The sequence below is a fragment of the Eulemur rufifrons genome, chromosome 13 (assembly GCF_041146395.1).
Source record: "Eulemur rufifrons isolate Redbay chromosome 13, OSU_ERuf_1, whole genome shotgun sequence".
Classification (NCBI taxonomy): Eukaryota; Metazoa; Chordata; class Mammalia; order Primates; family Lemuridae; genus Eulemur; species Eulemur rufifrons.
The window spans coordinates 9,975,733-9,994,302 of record NC_090995.1 but is presented as its reverse complement, the minus strand read 5'-3'; the positions used below and the strand labels follow the sequence as shown (position 1 = coordinate 9,994,302).

The 18,570-nt window shown below is 37.5% G+C and overlaps 1 protein-coding gene and 1 non-coding gene across 2 annotated transcripts in view; one reads left to right on the top strand and one right to left on the bottom strand.

The window, feature by feature from the left end:
* Positions 1-18,570, bottom strand: part of FAM13A (family with sequence similarity 13 member A) — a 190,173-nt gene that overhangs the window by 78,162 nt on the left and 93,441 nt on the right. The window lies entirely within an intron of this gene.
* LOC138394017 (U6 spliceosomal RNA) lies at positions 13,430-13,536 on the top strand. The gene has a single exon (XR_011235285.1). It is a non-coding gene; the product is annotated as a U6 spliceosomal RNA (small nuclear RNA).

Below are 18,570 nucleotides of genomic sequence, written 5' to 3'. Positions count from 1 at the left end.
TGTTTGTAACTTGGATCCCAGATGAACAGTATATTATATGGTAATAATAATGATACTATAATGCATCATACGTAATAATAATGTAGTATAATACTGTAATAATAATACCTCTGTACTATAATAAATTACAGAAACTATTGTGCTTTCTTTTAATTCAAACATACCATATAAATAAACTCATACAAAAAGTTTAGATAGGAGATGGAAATTTCAGAAAAGAATATTAAAGGTTAACACTTAATGTTGCAAAAACGCTAGGCTAAAAGGAATGTTACGCTTATTTTGATTTTCTAACCAAATCGATAATAACCTTTCCTTTTCAACAATTAATCCACTACACTGCTCAGGAATAATTGATGCTTTCATTGGAGCACTACCTTTCATATGTTTCATTATTCTCACTTTATCCTTTATAATTGTTCCAACAGTTGAGCAACTATAGCCTAATACTTTCCCAGTGAATGATGGCATCTGGCCTTTCAACGGATGCTTAATTATTTCTACTTTCATTTCCACTGTAATCACCTTTCTCTTCATTGCAGGCTCACCTGGACTTGCAGTGGACTTTCACTTTGGAGGCATGTTCATAAGGGTAAACACAGACTCACAAAAATCGAATAAAAAAGTTAAAACAAAAGTGACGCTGTGTGCAAGTGACGACCATATAAACAATGAAACTGTTCTAATTGCTGGCATAAAGATGCTGCGCCAACCAACTACTAACACCATGCAGGTTTGTTTACATGCATGGAAGAAACTAGTTCCCAAATTATTAATTTAATTATAAATCATCCTCGCGGGGAGCCTTGGGAGCCTGTTCGTAAGTACAGAAAGAACGCTGTAAGCTGAGTCATCTGTAATTTGGGGACTGCCTGTATTCATAAATCAGAATATTATTTGGCCATAAAAAGTAATGAAATGCTGATACATGCAACAACATGGATGAACCTTGAAAACATTATACTAAGGGAAAGAAACTAGTCACAAAAGATCACATATATTATTCCACTTATATAAAAAGTCTAGAATACGCAAATTTGTAGAAACAGAAAGCATAATAGTGGTTGCCTAGTGCTGGAATGGGCAGTTGAGAGTTGAAAGCTAAAGAGTACAGGATTTCTTTTCTTGGGTGACGATAATCTTTTAAGATTGATGGTTGCACAACTCTATGAATATACGAAAAACTATTGAATTGTACACTTTAAATTGGTGAATTTTATGGTGTGAATTATATCTCAATAAAGCCATTAGAAAAGTTATTTCTAGTCCTTCTTAAAAGAATAGTAAATTAAAATGGTTTTATACGGTACAAACGATTTCTTTGGTAATTTATTCTGATCATCAAATACAAATGTAAGTTTCACAGGAAAAAGACAGGGTGAAAAGTTTTGAGAGTTTCAAGACATTCAGTTCGATCCTATTTTCAATAGCACTTCCCACAAACCATTCTGGAGGTCATTTCCCTCTAGAATGCAATGAAACAGAATACACTGATACAGCACCACCTATACTGTGGTTAAGCACTCTTGCATTCATGGAATTGGAAAGGTATTGCAAGTATAAGAATAACAAACCAAAAGAAAAAACAATATACTCTTTACATCTGAGTTGTTCCATCATTTATGAAAACAACAACAACAAAAACCCTATCATATTCTTTAACTCCAAAATTTCCCCCATAAAATAAATACCTTGGGTGGTATCATCTCATTTGATGAAAATGGCCTGTCCAAATTCATCTGGCTGGTTAGCTGCCAGTGTCCTGATCTTATTTGTTCTCAGTGATTTCTTGTTACTACCAAATATAGGCCGTCTTGGCGATGAATAAATTCAGACACACAACCTCGTCTGTGTTAACCCAGGTTTGAAGTCAGACAGCCTTTAACTCCTTCTTAGACTGTGTTTGTGGAAGGAGAGGGGCAGTGCCAGGAGTGCCATCAGAGTGACAAGAAGTAAGGAATGTGGACTTACGGATAAATTCACGGAAAGGCGTCATCTCCACAAGCAGTAGAGGGCTCTCTAGGACCACACTGAAGACTCACAAGCTGGACCATCATTATCTGGGTTGTTCCCTGGTGAACTACCATATCGTCCCCGTTATCAGTGTTTACATGTTCACAAAAGGATACTCTAAAGACCAGTACTTAGAGAGACCAGATGAATTCTGCTGATAAAATGTTTCAGTGAAATTTTGAGATGAATCAACTAAAGTACAATCACTTTGGCTGGATCAGTAAAGTTGGATCACTAATACATGTTTTAAGTCTTTTTCAAAAAGCCACTGCAATTTGGAATTATGATGCGCTTCACCATCGTAAAACAAATATCTGGTAACATACACTGGCAATAATTTGCTAGATGAAAAGAGAATTACATAGACTTTACTAATCATAGCTTCTGACTGTGATAAATAAACCCAGGAAAGAATTGGATGCTAACACATAAAAGCAGATGCCAATGCACTAAAACCAAAGGAAACTACATTAATCATTTATGCTCATAACTTCATCCTCCATCTTTATCCTTTGTGGATATAAATTAAGTTAGCGGCTATTAGAAAGTTAACTTAGCAAGTTAAAATACTGCTGTGAAAGCTGAGAGTTTTGTCAAAGATGTAAGACTCAGTTAAGACTTTGTATCTTAGCCTGCTTAAGTCTTTCTACACATAAAACAGACATCTTTACCTACAGACCCACATACTGAAGGGGAAAAAAACCCAATGAAATATGAATCATGCCAAGAGCCTGAGGTATAAACTAAGCCTGAAATCCAATAAAACATATTATCTTATTAGTAACAGAAGGGAAATTTAGTCACCTGAGAAAAGGAAACTCTTATTTCAATTCTTAATTTAAAATAGTTTCTCCCCTTACTTCTGATATTATTTTCTTTCTTTTCGGGAACTTTATTCAGACGGCAAGAATATCCACTTAAGGCTATACAGTGTGTTGAGTTTTATCATTCACTATTAGAAGTACTATGTAAATATTTTAGTATTTTTAAAAATAACTGGGACAATTTAACCATCTCTACAGACAGTTAATAAGATCCTACCTTCATGCCATTTGAAATGAACCATTAAGAACTGAGTACTTTACAGACGGTTACATTTTAAACGTTCAGCCTCTGCCATGTTTTTTCGAAAGATCATGAGTTTCTAAATAGTCAACTCCATCCTGGAAACTCTGCAAATTACATTCCGTAATAAATAGACAGCAAAATACATTAAAGGAGACCAGAGTACTTTACTTCATTTTTAGTTTTCAACCTCATCTGTTATTCTCATCTCGGTTATGGATTAGCAGTAACAAAATACCTTGTACACACTTTCGCAATATGCTAAGAAAGGCTAAAAAGTCATTTATGAAAATTATAAGTTAAGGAGACATTAGGGTACAAACATGCCCTCTAATAAGATCATACGCTTACGTGAGGTTAAATAAAACGTAGGGTAATATTATCCATCTACGCACGTCTCTATTATTACGCTAATCATACTGTGTATTACTGAATTCACCACATGGAACTGTAATTGTCTGGTAATGTGTCTGCATCCTCACTGACCTCTTTGAAGCAGAGCTGTGTTTTCATTACCTTAAGATCACTGGCAGTATAGTGTTCAGTCAAAGAGAAAATGTTGTAAGTATGTTTTGTTTTAATTGGTAAAACTGAGAATCCAAAAAAATGAAAGTATCAATCATGGATTAAAAAAACACCTCACATAAGGTCATGATACTAAACATTCTATTTGAGGATGTTGACTCGTACCGTGTTAGATTCCTATATATGCCAGCTGTCACCAGCTTTATACAAGCTATAATCATTAACTAGAATTTAGATCAGTGTTTCTCTAAGTGTGGACCATCTGTATCAGATTTTCTTTTAGGGAACTTTTAAATATGCAGATACTCTCCCTGCCACCTCCAGATTCAGATTCAGTAGATCTAGGGAAGGAGGGCAGTGGGAAGGAATTGATTTTAAAAATAAGCTCCCCAGATACTTCTCATGCAGTCAAAGTCTGAGCAGCACTGACTTCTCTGCTCAATACAAATAGCGAGCATGAATTTCTTTAACTGGTATGGAAAGCTATTCTTCTACTCATCCACTTTCTAGCCCCTTGGTGCTCTCCCACAGAATGGAATAAAGCACTCATCCCATCAACACTGCCAAGACTCTCCAATCTTCCAGCTTTAGGCAGGAGAACAGTGGAGGCAACTGCCGATACTCATCATCACCGTGAAAGTCACAGAAATCAATAACCAAAGACACTGAACTGGGATTTGAAGAAACAATTATATGTAAGAGCAGGAAGGTTTCCTGCATAAATGTTTACATTCACAAGGCATCTGTAAGGAAGAGAACCGCACAAAGCTACTCCTTACCTTCAGGAGGTTTATAATCAAAGGTGGGCATAGGCTGGAAGTGAAGATTACAGAGAAATCAAAACTAAGAGCTAGGGAAACACTGTGGTAGTGAGGTACATAATAGTACCTTTAAGGGTGGGAATGCAAAGAGACAAGAGTAACGACTCTGAATTCCTGAATGCAAATTCAAATTATCCCAAGATTTATTCCTAACAGGCTCATTAATGACTAACAATATAAAATAATTTCTAGAAATAATGCTTTTATTTTAGCTTTTATCATTTTAATTGCCTGAACTATGCTTTAGCAGTATAAAGACCTATTTTCTTCTTAGTAGTTATTATATCATCAAGCAGCTACCACAGAGTTTAGTAATAGCCAATATTCTTATCTAGAATACAACTTGCTTGAGACTCCTAAGAACTGAAATCATTGTAAGAAAAAAAGTCTCCAACTTTAAGTTGGAAACCAAATCAAGACTCCAAAAAATGTACATTAGCTTTGGTCTCCTGGAAGCTTCAAGCATCTGGATCTTTTCACTGAGTTAATATAGAAAATTTTTAGATCTATCCATAAACCATGTTCTGTTCCTTTGGATTATTCATTTTTAGAAAAGCAATTCTATGGACACCTCAAGTTCCCATCACAATATACTTGTCAGTACAGCAAAAGAAAAACAACTAAACTGGTTTATCTCAAAGCATCTGCAGAAAAAAATCTGCAAATAAACAATTTTTTTAACCTTATTTTCACTGTTAAAACATGAACGTTCTGTGAAATATTTGTGGCATAGCTTTTAAAAATGAAATTAGTTTTTGCCAAGATTTTTCAATCCATAAATAAACCATGTTTACTATTTATCATTTTCACTAATAAAACCCTCCGGAGTTTTCTTAAATGAAGTATTTACATGGAATAAAATGCCACTGCATGTAAAGCAGTTAAAGTTGAAATATGATTAGCAAAAGTAATTTTAAAAATCATAAAATGTGACATTGGGCAAATCTGAGACTTTCTCCATGCCTACATTATTTACTTATTAGTTCACCAACAGTGTTCATTTTAATAAGCCCCTTTGTTTAAATTTACCTTTCTCTGCTTTGGTATAACTCCCTCATGCCCTCCCTCCCCCCAGCAATCCATATTACAATCATTTAGCGAACAAAAAGCAAAGCCTTGTGCTCACTCTTACATAGAGATATTTAAAAATGCCATTAGTGTAATAAATCCATGTAGAATTATTCAAGAGAAATTATCCTTAACATTTATTCTCCTTTATTATAATGTATTTAATGATAGAAAATCCTTGCCTAGATCTGAACTCCAGAAGGGAAGTATCCTAAGATGCATTTTAAAAAGGTCTTCACCCTACCACCTTTGAAACAGCCTTAGTGGAAACACTGCTAAAAAGCTGATTCAGTTTTACTATAAACCTGCTTAATATATTCTTCCGTCTTTGGATTTCAAAGGTATTTTCTTATATTTATTTCCATTCAAAGGAGGATACAACTGAAAAATAATAATTGAATGCAAAAGAAAAGAAATTGGGCAAAAACATCAGCAAAGGAGTATAAAATTTAAATTCTTCTGGTCTTAGCGAAGAAATATATGTACAACAGACTCCACACATTTTGCAGCATGTTCCTAAAAGATGCCAAGTATTGGCAAAGTTATATGGCTTTATGCTACTTAAAATACAGAACGGAATAAAACAAAACACATAAGAATGAATACTACCTTTGGAGAGGCATGATTTCACAAGCCATTCTTGTATGAAAATTTGCAAGGGAACTTCACAACTGTGTCTTCCAGGACAAGTCTGGTCGTCTGTGCAGTGGACGTCTTCTCGCAGTGGCTAAGCTGGCTCCGGGCATGAGGCTGCACCTCACGGCAGGAGAGGCAGCTTGCTCTGCAGTTCGCCAGGGTGCTGCTGCTTGCAGCCTCCAAACTTCTTCAGGCAATGCTGTTTTATTGACTGCTCCTCTACATTTACACTGCAGTCCACTTTGACCTTTTGTTCCAGGGAAGCAGCTGAACCACCCGGCCAATCAGAGGAGCAGCTGCTGCAGCGCTAAAGGCATTGCTGCTGCTGCTGCTGCTGCTGCTCCTCCTCCTCCCCTTACTCCTCCTCCTCCTCCCGCTCCTGCTCCTGATCCTCAGTGGGCTTGCCTAGTTCCGGTAACTTGAAACTTTCCTCTGAGCAGCTCCACAGACGAGCTTGTCAGTCTGGGGCAAGCGACCAATAATTGCCGCAAGAAGAGTGAAGAGTCCCGTACTTCTCGTTAGAGAGACTGCCAGCAAGGAAATCCATTTGTCAAGGAAAAACATTGCCCACAAAACTAAAGGTTTCTGTGGCACAAGGCAAGAGCTAGGTTGTGTCCCCTTTCTTCCTTTAAAAAAAAAAAATTATACACTAGCCTTGAAAGGCATGAGACTTTTCTAGAAGGAAGGCATGCTTCTAGACCCTTGCCCTACCCACATTTATTTCCTGCCGATGTTTGTTTACACGGTGGTGGTTTCTAGTCCCTGGTGACATCACCTAAGGCACGTAGCTCCCACTTCTGGGGAGGATACGTGCTGAGACTCTGCCCAAGTCCTTCAGGGATCAGAGAGCCAACTCTCATGGAAGCTATTTCAACTTACTATTTCTGCATTTTATTCTTATAAAACTGAATGTGTTTATTTACCCATTTTTCCTCCATGAACATCAACAGCATGGGGATGGGGAGGGTTAAATTTTATTTTGTTTTAACTTATAGGTAACACAACATCAGTTTTTCCATAAGGTCTTCTAAAAACCTGCTAATTATCACCTCTCCTTACAATTTCTTCTTCAGCGTGGAATATTAGGGTATTGTTTTTAGGAACATAATTGCCATTCCATGGATTTCATATATTATAAGGATGACAGAAATACATTTATAGATTTCTTTCACATCATGAGAGCTGTAAAGAGTTACAGCATAACCCAGACCACTACTTTTAGTAAAAGATAGGACAGAAAAGAGTCCATGGCATTCAGAAACAGTGGGGGATTATATGTTCTAAAGGGTATCCTCCTACCCTGTAGTTTTCCCCAATTTTTTATAGACTACTCATAATTCTGAATTTAGAACACAAGGTCCTATTATAAGGGGTCTAATTTCCTTTGCTATACCTACTAATAAAAACATTTTCATTGTCTGGCTAAATCATCTGTCATGTTTATGAAAATAGATTAGTCATCCTGAAACTATGTTCAGACATTATGATAGACTACCAATAACTAAAATCAGCCCTTTAAAGTAAGAGTTGATTTAATTCTAAAATTGAAATTGAAATTGTTGATATATTCTTTTTTGATTCTACATTTGCAAATTCGAATATGATTCTCCAGTGACAATAACTTAGTTCTGTATATTTACGTAAGTATTATTTTTCAAAATGCCTTTAATTCTTACTTAACACTCTAAATAATTGCTTGAGGTAGAAAACCATGATTATACATCATGATATCTATTTTGCTGATGAGTAAGCTTGGTACTAGAAAATTAAGTATTAATAACTTGCTCAGATTTACATGGAAAGTTAGTGGCAGAACAGAAATTTGATTCAGAACATCTCTTGCCTGCTCAAGAACTCTTTGCTACACACCATGGTGCTGACTCTATTTTTTGTGAATTTTAAAAATACCTCATGAGATACAAATATTCTTAGGAATAGTTAAGATTTAAATGACAAAAGTAATATTTTGTCTTTTCTGAATTTTATGAACACATCAATACTATCTGGCTAAAACAGACATAAAAGTTCAACAATAAAAGACTCAATATTAAAAAATGTAAATACATACTTATACTCAATTTATACTAGATACATTTAAAATATGTTAAAGTGAACTATAATTTACATTCACTATGTGATTTCACATGTATTTCCTCATAAATTAAGTCTTCCTGTCAACATCCCTCTAGCATGCCATATTAAACAGAATGTCAATGGTTTTTAAAAAGTTCACTAACTTGTAACTCAGTAAGTATATGCCTCTTCAACTCTTTTATAATTTCTCCTTTTTTTGTTTTGTGATCTATTTTCTGGGTATTACTTGATGATCACTTACGAATTTGTACCTAATTGCAGCCCCTTCTGTCTACCCTCGGCCACTGCCAGGTCCTTGGTCACTTGAATACCTTTATTATTTCTATTTCTAACATCCTCTTGTCAGTTCTACATTCAGGGAGTGGAAGCGCCATTTGTGACCTCTGCCAGTTTTAATTTCTCAAACACGGATATTCCGATTGCGTTTCCCCAGGTGTATTTCCTCCTCACTGAGTCCCTTACCATGCACCTCTCCTAACTGCCAATGCTTCTCCCTCCCCATTCTTCTGTCCTTTCACTTAGTTCTCTGTTTAGCTCTGTTCTGCAATGCCTGCAAAGGATAACCTGCACTCAAACCAACTGCACGTTAGAAAAAGCACATTCCCGGCTCTCCTGAGCATCTATTATTTCTAAAATGGGTTCACTAGCATCCTCTGCTCTCTCATCCTTTTAAAAAGCCCTGCCAACTCGACAGTCTATTGCCAGACTTTTACACATTGCAAAAGAAAAGTTACATAGCTTGGCAACTAATTCTACTAAAAATTCATGATATTTAACCTCGGGGTGAACCACAGTGTTGCAACCTTTTTCATTTTCTTTAACTAGCTGTTCACTGCACTCCCACAGCAACTGCTGCAAAGCTCTAGAGCCACAGACCCAAACCTCTCTCAGTTGCTGATTATTTCACCTCCTAATAGACTGAGAAAGTCAAGATCATCACACATGAGTGAGCGAGTGCCACCGCCATCCCCACCCTAACACACATCTTGCCTCAATCTTTTTGACTTCCTCCTAGTTTAGGAGAAAGTGTCCTCACTCATAGGACTCACGCCTCTTATCTGTGTATCAGATGTCATCGTTTTCTCCTTTTTCTGGAAGGAGCCTGGTCTCTCCTACATCTTAAATCTATCCCTTGCTACCTGCTTCTGCTCCCTGCCGATGGGCACCTGAGTGTCTCCCGGCCTTAGGTTTCCTCAGCAGTTGCACTCCCTGGCCTGGCGGTGCTAGTCCCCTCCTCCCGCCCACAGACTTCCCCAAAGGCCACCACTGCTGCTTCCACCTCCTCGAAATCACTCCTCCGAACCATGCCAACGGAATGGGGACTTTACCATCCTCTGAAACTGTGTTTTAAGGCCACCGATACTCTTCTGACTACTAAACCTAAATGCCTTTTCTTAGATCCTTTCCTATTCTTTTCTGAAACAGGCACTTGCAGTTTGCTGAAAGTCGTTAGTTCTCTGTGATCTTGGGGTGGGAATTCTCCAAACCTTCCTGATCAACATTCTCCTTTCGTTTCATTTGTCTTTCCTCCTCTTTTACCCCTACAGGCATTACAATAAATTGGGCTTCGGAATTACAGCCCTGGGGACTGGATCCTGACTCCACCACTGACAGGCAGTGTCAACTTGGGCAGGTTGTCTAAAAGCTCCGAGTTTGCTCTGAGGAATAAATGAGGTCACGCATGTGAAACACATAGGATACTGCCTGGCAAATAATAACTGCTCAACAATTATCTGACCTCCAAATTTCTCCTCCTCCTGGCTCTTCTGGATAATGATGTTATTCTCTTTATGAATCAGATTCAAACCGTGAGTCATCTTTACTCCTCCCTCTCCTGTCATCCCCTTAACTAAATAAATCTTGTTGGTTGTCTTGTCACAACTCTTTCATCAGTCTGCCTAGGCCATCTGTACTCTTGGGACAACTTTCAAATTGTTCTTTCTGCCTCCATTTACCCTGTCTCCTAAGCATACTTTTCACTATTCCAGGGAATTTCCTGCAGTGCCTGTGATCTGGTCACTCTCTCCTCTGCTCAAGGATGTCAGTAGCTCCCAACTAACCTCTTCCATAAACCTCTGTCCTGTTACTATGATGATTAGAACTCTCCACCAATTAACCCCAATTCACCTCTCCAGTTCAGCTGCTAATACCTCTTAAGGAAACAACTCCTGATGTGCCTGGGTCACTATCTTCAAAATCTGCTCTGAACTTTTCTATCCCGAACATTTGCTCACGCTGTTCTCTCTGTCTGAAATATTCTCCCATTCCACTTCCTCCAGGCAAAATTCTACCTACATTTCAGGCCTAGGCCAGCTGGAAGAAATCTCTTGCCCCTTTTAACTCACATAGGCCTTTGCATCTGTTGTGATACCTAACTTTTTCCCCACAGTTTTATTGTTATTTGAATCTACTGTATATATTGTCTTCCTTTTGCAACGTAACTCCAAGAACTATATCTCTTTTGCAGCCTTTACACAGAACAGACACTTATATTAATAAATCAATTTACAAATTAATGGATTATCAATTAGTCTCTTCTAGAGATTCTGAAGCATAGCTCCTTTGATTAGATTTAAATTTATTAAGCAGGGCCGGGCGTGGTGGCTCACGCCTGTAATCCTAGCACTCTGGGAGGCCGAGGTGGGCGGATCGTTTGAGCTCAGGAGTTCGAGACCAGCCTGAGCAAGAGCGAGACCCCATCTCTACTAAAAATAGAAAGAAATTATATGGACAGCTAAAAATATATATAGAAAAAATTAGCCGGGCATGGTGGCACATGCCTGTAGTCCCAGCTACTCGGGAGGCTGAGACAGGAGGATCCCTTGAGCTCAGGAGTTTGAGGTTGCTGTGAGCTAGGCTGACGCCACGGCACTCACTCTAGCCTGGGCAACAGTGAGACTCTGTCTCAAAAAAAAAAAAAAAAAAAAAAAAAATTTATTAAGCAGTATTCCATACACTTTTTAACATTTTCCACTGTAGGGCTATACTGAAGATAAAATAGATTCTTCATGTAGGTTCAAATGAAGAACAATGCTCACCACTGACTTAATAAATAAACTTACCTGGTTATACAATGATGTGCAATCACAGATATGTAAAAAAAAAAAAATTCTATCTAAAACTTTAGAAATCTTTTAGGCATTCTACATTATGGTCTCTCTATTTCCTTTTCCACATTTTAGCTGGCTTGCAAGATTTCTCATTTTCTTACATAACTTCTTCAGCAGATTCCAAGTGTTTGGTAATATCTGTGTTTGCCTTGTGCTATCAACAGCCACAAGTGCTCCAAAAATGACGTGGCTGCATTTGATGTTAATTTCAACATCAATTAAAAACAACCAAGGAACCAAGAACATTTCTTGGCCACGTTAATTTGTTTACAAATATCGTTTTAAAATCAGATTGATTTGTTTCCTAAGATATAATGATATATTAAAATAATTTCTTACAAGTTTGATAAGAAGGTGCTTCTTGGACACCTTCCTCATCTATTTATTAGATTTATTAGTCTATTTAAGATTGCTGGAAAAAAAATCCCACAGAGATAGAAATTATATAATTGTTTTTCCAAAGACACACCTCTTTAATTCTAATGATGGATCTTGCTTTTAAAACTGGGTATGGGCTTATTTCATTAAAATCTATCTGACTAGACTTGCTGGACTCCCAAATGCTCACAGCACTGATTTATTTAGATTCTAAAAATCCTGTAGAGCTGCCAGTGAGGCGGGAGGAGGAAGCTGCTAACAGAGCGGTGAGGTTTAAAGGCCTGGACAGCTGGAGGTGCACGAGTTCCCTTCTTCCCTTGACTAACTGGTTCCAGCATTTCCAATACAGAAAATAAGATTTAAAACATTCACCAGAAAGATTAACTATCAATGTCAAATCAAAAGACGAGCAGTTATATCATGGTCTATGAAGTAGCACAGTTATATAGAAATTTGTGCAGAAGCTTATTTTTTTTTTTAAAGGGCATTTCTTATAAGAAGTGAGGGACTGCAATTTTTCCATAAAAAGTAGTTAAAAATAAATTCTTTGAGATGACTTACATAATTGTTCCCCAACTTTCTGGGACAGGGAAAAATCCACAGTTTTGCCAGATGGAATCTCAGTTAGCGATCATTGCCAATAAATAAGTGCTTCGAGCACATTTTCCTGGAATGGGACTCGCTGGGCATGACTTTCTCCAAATCTCCCTCAGGAGTCCAGATAATAGTGTTTCTGTTCTCATAAAATAAGTCATGTTCCACACAACAGCTGCCACCACACCTGAGATCAGCTGCCTTAAATTGTCCCAGTGCCCTCTCACCCCGTTAAATGATACTTCCTGACAGAGGAGAAGCTGGGCTCGGCAGAGCTTCCTTAGAGAGATGTCAAAACTGTTCGGTGCGATAGGGTAACCGACTGGCTGATTGTGTATCCATAAAACATAAACTTTTCATGTTTCTGAGACACGACATACTGAGCACAAGCATCCAATCTCTCAATGTCAATACACTGGCTGGTAAAATTAATTCACTTTAACACAAAGTGGAACGGTTTTCTTTGACCAAGCCGACAAATGAGTAAGTGAAAATGTATTTAAAAGGAAAATAAAGGGAAGTAGCAATTTGTGTTACCACATCACATTAAAAAAAAAAAAATCACAGTATTAGTCCTTAAAGTGTCAAAACTCCTAGTGTATTTTAAATGATCTCATTTTTTAAAAACCCTTTTAAATTCAACTTTTCAGAAAGTTGGACCCAGTGCATTAAATAACTGTATATATGTTTGTATCCTTTCTTCTTAGTGCTATTCATGTATAGAGCATTATTAGAATTCAGAATGAAACCAAAAAACTTGTTTTCTCATTGAATTTTAGTGAGAAAATATGAGTTGGAAAAAGAAATTTCAAATAAATTAGGAAATAAACCAGACTTATAAATAAATAAAGCTAATAAAACCAGTGGCCCCCCAGATAGGCACTGAAATTCATTACTTAAATAAAGAAAATATATTTTAATAAACATATGTGTACATATGTATATCAAAACATGTTTTACACCTTAAATATATACAACAAAATACGAAATAAAAGAAAATGAATTATAATTCCAGAACAACTCTCCAAAATACTACTTCAGGAAGACAACTTTTAAACATAAATCAATCCAATTTTGAAAGGCTGGAAACAGCTTGGTGAAATATTTTTCAAAAACTAAGTACCTGTGCTCGCTTCGGCAGCACATATACTAAAATTGGAACGATACAGAGAAGATTAGCATGGCCCCTGCGCAAGGATGACACGCAAATTCATGAAGCGTTCCATATTTTTTGGGATTTTAACAGAATTGCATTAAACCTATATATCAATGTGGACAGAACAGACATTTTTACTATGGTGACTTCTATGTTGAGAAGACTCAACTTCTCTTTATTTAATCTCTGTATTTGTTATTGTTTTGTTGAGTACATGCGCATGGTGTGTCTATTTAGCTCTTCTTTGATTTCTTTCATCAGATTTGTGCAGTTCTAACATTTAAGTCTTGTACCTGTTTTGTTAGATTTACACCTACATTTTTTGAGTGATTTAAAATGATTTTACATTTAAAAAAAAACAAAAAAAACTAAGTACCTCTGGAAATAATATCATCCTAGACTTCAAATCACTCTATATGAAACAGACAAATAATATAGAATTCGGTCAAACCAAGTGATAGCTGAATGAATACTTTGTTAAAAAAAGAAAAGTTTAAATGAGATGACCTTGTCTTTCTTTCTTTCCTGTCCATTAGTCTATTACCACCATTCCCCTTTACCTTCCTACACTCTCCCCATTTAAATCTGATTTACTTAACCTCTGCGTCATAGTTTCTTTTTCCTAATTTTAATAAGTTTTGCTGATTCTGGTTTTTCTCACCCTAATGCAGATTGTACAGAATTGATCTTCCCAAATACTGCTTTAATCATGCAAAAAGCTTTGGTTGCCCTTCCTAGCCTACAAAGTAAAATCCAGGTGGTATACACACTCAGCAGGGCCCCAACTCTGCTTCTCTACACACACACAGACATTATCACCTTCTCCTTCCTACTGGGGTGCGGGGGACCCAGGGTCAACAACTTTGGTCCCCTGTCCTGCTCTGCTTTCCCACCACTTGTCTCTGGTCAGGCCTTTCTCCTAACCTGGAATATCCTCCCTAATCCATACCCATCCATCCAAGCAAAACTCAGCCTTTCTCAGCTTCTCATATGCTGCCCATGCTCCATTCAGGTGATTTAATCCTCCTGAACGAGTGAGGTCTTAACTGCAAGTCCAAAGGCAGTTCATTTGTCATTCTACATGATTTCTCTAAACTCTGACAATTACCACTTCTTCCTTGAAGCAACTGCTATCCTTGATTCAAGACAAAAATATTTTTCATATTGTAAATTATACAGTATATATTCACTGTAGAAAAATTTAAAAAATACAGATAAGAAGGCTGGGGTGCAGTAGCTCATGTCTGTAATCCTAGCACTCTGGGAGGCTGAGGTGGGAGGATTGCTTAAGGCCAGGAGTTCGAGACCAGCCTGAGCAACATAGTGAGATCTCATCTACCCCTCAAAATAGAAAATTTAGCCAGGTGTGGTGGTGCATGCTTGTAGTTCCAGCTACTTGGGAGGCTGAGGCAGTAGGATTGCTTTAGCTCAGGAATTTGAGGTTGCAGTGAGCTATGATGATGCCACTGCACTCTAGCCTGGGCAATAGAGTAAGACCCTGTCTCAAAAAATAAAACAAAACAAAATGAACAAAATGCAGACAAGAAGAAGATAAAAGGCTAACGGATTGTTAGGTTGTGCCCAATAAGAGTTTGCTGACTTAGAGTTAAAATAAATCCAACTAAAACCACGGCAGTCCAGATACACTCTTGTGATCTATATGCCAGTAGAAATGGTCTGAAGATACGACAATAAATTTCCTTACGATCACGCACCGATTTTTTCCATCAACTGCTTACACTGTAAACAGTATGAGAAAAAAAATTTTAATTGAAGTTTAGATCCCAGTGAAATGTCAAAATTTGAGTAGTCACAGCAATTGTACTGAGGGGCAGATTTTGGTGAATGGGTAGAGAACTATTTGTACTTTAATAATAAAAATACTGAAAGAAATATCAGAGGCTTTCACTTTAAAAGGAGATTGAAGTTCAAGACTGGAAAAATATTTTTAATAAATGTTTAGCTTATATAAAACAGTTTATCTAAGACGACCTTGGGGTATTTATCATGGGAGCTAGCGGTGGTCAAGAAAAGATTACAACACTGTCTGCTGAGATACAGACAGATATTTTTTCTAATCCAGTCTGGGACACTGGGGACCTTTTCAAGTCTACCTTTCTATAAATCTTTCTTATGAAGGCCGGAGAGTGGAGACAACTCAGGAAACTCGTCACCAGGCTTTTCACAAGGCGGCTTTAGACTCTCCTTCGCTCATATGAGCTCCATGGCAGTCGACCCTGCACAGTCAGCAGAACAACGGCTATGATATTTGGTAATTTTTCAAATTATATTGTATGTGACATGGTTATGCATCTTGTGGCTAAGAATTCTAATTTTATTTCGGCTTCACTAGTTAGTTAAAAATCCTGACTTGGTTCCAAGTAGCAGAGAGTGAAACACTATAGGGAATGAACACATGTTCAGCAAGTAATTGGAGTGCTCTTTCTTTATGAAATACAAACAGGATAGTTATGACTGCTTTTTTTTTGCTGGCTGGACTTCAGAAATGAAGAAAGTCATATTTAATTGCAGATTAGATAGCTTGAAGGGCAAAGAGTACAGTTAATGTTGAATATTTATTATCAATACGGCTGCAAGTTTGATTCTTATGAAATGTACACTTGTAATACGTTACTAAAATATGCAATTTTTTTTGGCAAATGTCCCAAGGCACACACAGTCTGCCGCAAGTGCAGAGTTGCACAGAGGTATGATGAACCTTATAAAACAATGGGTTTCTCCTACATAAATAAGCAGCATGTCACTGATAGAAATGAGATGACATCGATATTAAGGGAGAACAACGAGAGGGCACAGTCGTCCTGGCTTCTGCGGTATCTCTAAGGGTATGAAGCACACGGTGCTTTTGGGTTAGTACATTCCAAGGACCACAAGAGAGAAAACTGACACATGAAATTCTGTTCTTTTAGAGTCAGACTTCAATCTCTGAGAGGTCTAGGTCAGCTAGATGAAGAGAAGTCAGTGTTCTTGTCCGACAGTGGAATTCAAATCCGAATTGGGCACACATGACAATGTCACAACAGTGACAACTACAGCAATAGCAACCGAGCACACGTCCACTCGATACGGCCGTGGACACAAAGGAGACGGAAGACACGGTCCCTTCTCTCCTTCAGGAACTCACAATCAGGTGGGAGAGAAGAGTATAAACACATGAAAGAGGAAAGGAACTCAAGGCAGAAGCCAGGCAGGAAATAGTGGTTAAATAATCAGACGATCTATACGTAATCTCAGCCTGTCAACTAAATATGTGATCTTGGATAATTCACCTAACTCGATAACTATTTGTGAAATGTATGACCTTCTCAGAATCACAGTTTCTTCATCCAAGGTCACTTTGTAGATATGAAATTCTTTTCATAGTGCTACCTGACAAGACTGTGATATGGTCAAAGAATGTTACATGTAGGGCTACTATAATTTTTAAAGCAAATATCAAGACAAAATCTGACACATGATCTGATCTTGAAGAGACTATCTGGAACCAAGACAGTTCAAAGTGTGGGTTACGCAATGGCTGCAGGTATGAGAGAAAAGCAAGTATAGCTCGGGGGAAAGAGGGCTGGAGAGACAGGAAGAGGACAGGGCGAGGAGTCTTGATTTTAGGCATCTACTTGGCATAATGATAGCTTTTTTTTTTTTCCCCACACTACAGATGAAAGCATTTTAATCATTCTTCATCACTTAATCTCTTTACGTAAGAGCTACATACAAAATTTCATTGTCAGTGTGTCTACAGTACTTTGAAAGACACTCTGACCCAATGACACCTTTCCTAGAGTCACAAAACTCACCTTAATCATAGTAGCATACCTGCTAACTTTTCTGCTTACAAACAATGGACCTATAATTTTTTTGTGAAACTCCCAAGATGTTGCAGCTTTTTCTTTCTGTTTCTGTGTCTCCGTGAAACAGTGGTCACTTCAATAACTTTCAATTACAGCACAGTAAGCTAGAAACTGGAATCCTTCCAGGATGAGAAAACAAAGAGCTTTTTTCCCCTCTTCCTCTCCTTCCTTATGAATCACCTTTCATGAGGACCTGACCTTTATTCCTGCCACCATGCTCTGTTATATTCAAAGAGAAGTATGAAGGAACAAATTCTCTTAAAATGTAACAAGCACAACTCTCTCTGCAGGTAGCATTTACTTATAATAATAGTTGTATTTTAGCACTTTGTAATCAAGTGATATTCTTGTTAAAGCATATTCATTCTTCCTTAGCCTTTTACTTTGCACTGAATCACCCCGACAGCCTCCTTGCTGGGCTCCCAGTACCTCTCTCTCTTGTCTTTTTCTCTCTGCATTGTTGTCACAGGATCTTTTATAAAATACAAGTCTGTTTATATCATTTTCCTTCACAGCTTCTGTGACTGTCAAAAAATATATATTTATAAATATATATACACTTTTCTTATATTTCTGCAATTACTCCTCATTCTTTTCAAGAGAAAAGCAGAACTCCATAAGATGGGATATAGTTTTCCATGATTTGACCTATTTAGCTTAGTCTCCTAACCCCACCTCTACCCTCCCCTACATTCTACATTCTAAAATCCAGATCTTCTGAATCTACTGCTGCACTTGGAGTTCTCCAGACTGTCCTCACTACCCTTAATGTCCTTGCACATATTGTTTTTTCCTTCCAGGAGCACCATTATCTCTGTTTCTCTGCCCAACGAACTTCTACTTATCCCACTAGCCTTAGTTCAAAAGTCTCTCTCTTTCAGAAACCTGCTGTAACCCTCATCTCCCTACTTGGTTCTGTGTTCTCGCAGAGCATCCTGCGAATTGTATTTTATGTTTCTCAAGAGGAACACCTAAATCTTCTTTATAATTTTGTCACCAGCCCATTTCACAGTGTCTGGTACACAACAGGCTCTTAGTATATGTCTTTAAAGATAATTATTAAAATTTTATTTGCTTTTCTTCTGTCTCCCCAAGTATAGGACTTACGTCTCTTCAGTAAATGCCACATAACTAGATCTCAATAAAAATTAGTATTTGTTGAAGGAACCAACTCTGTAACTGCCTCCAAACTTTCCCTCCTCCATCTATCCTGCACACTGATGGAAGATTACTTTTCCTAA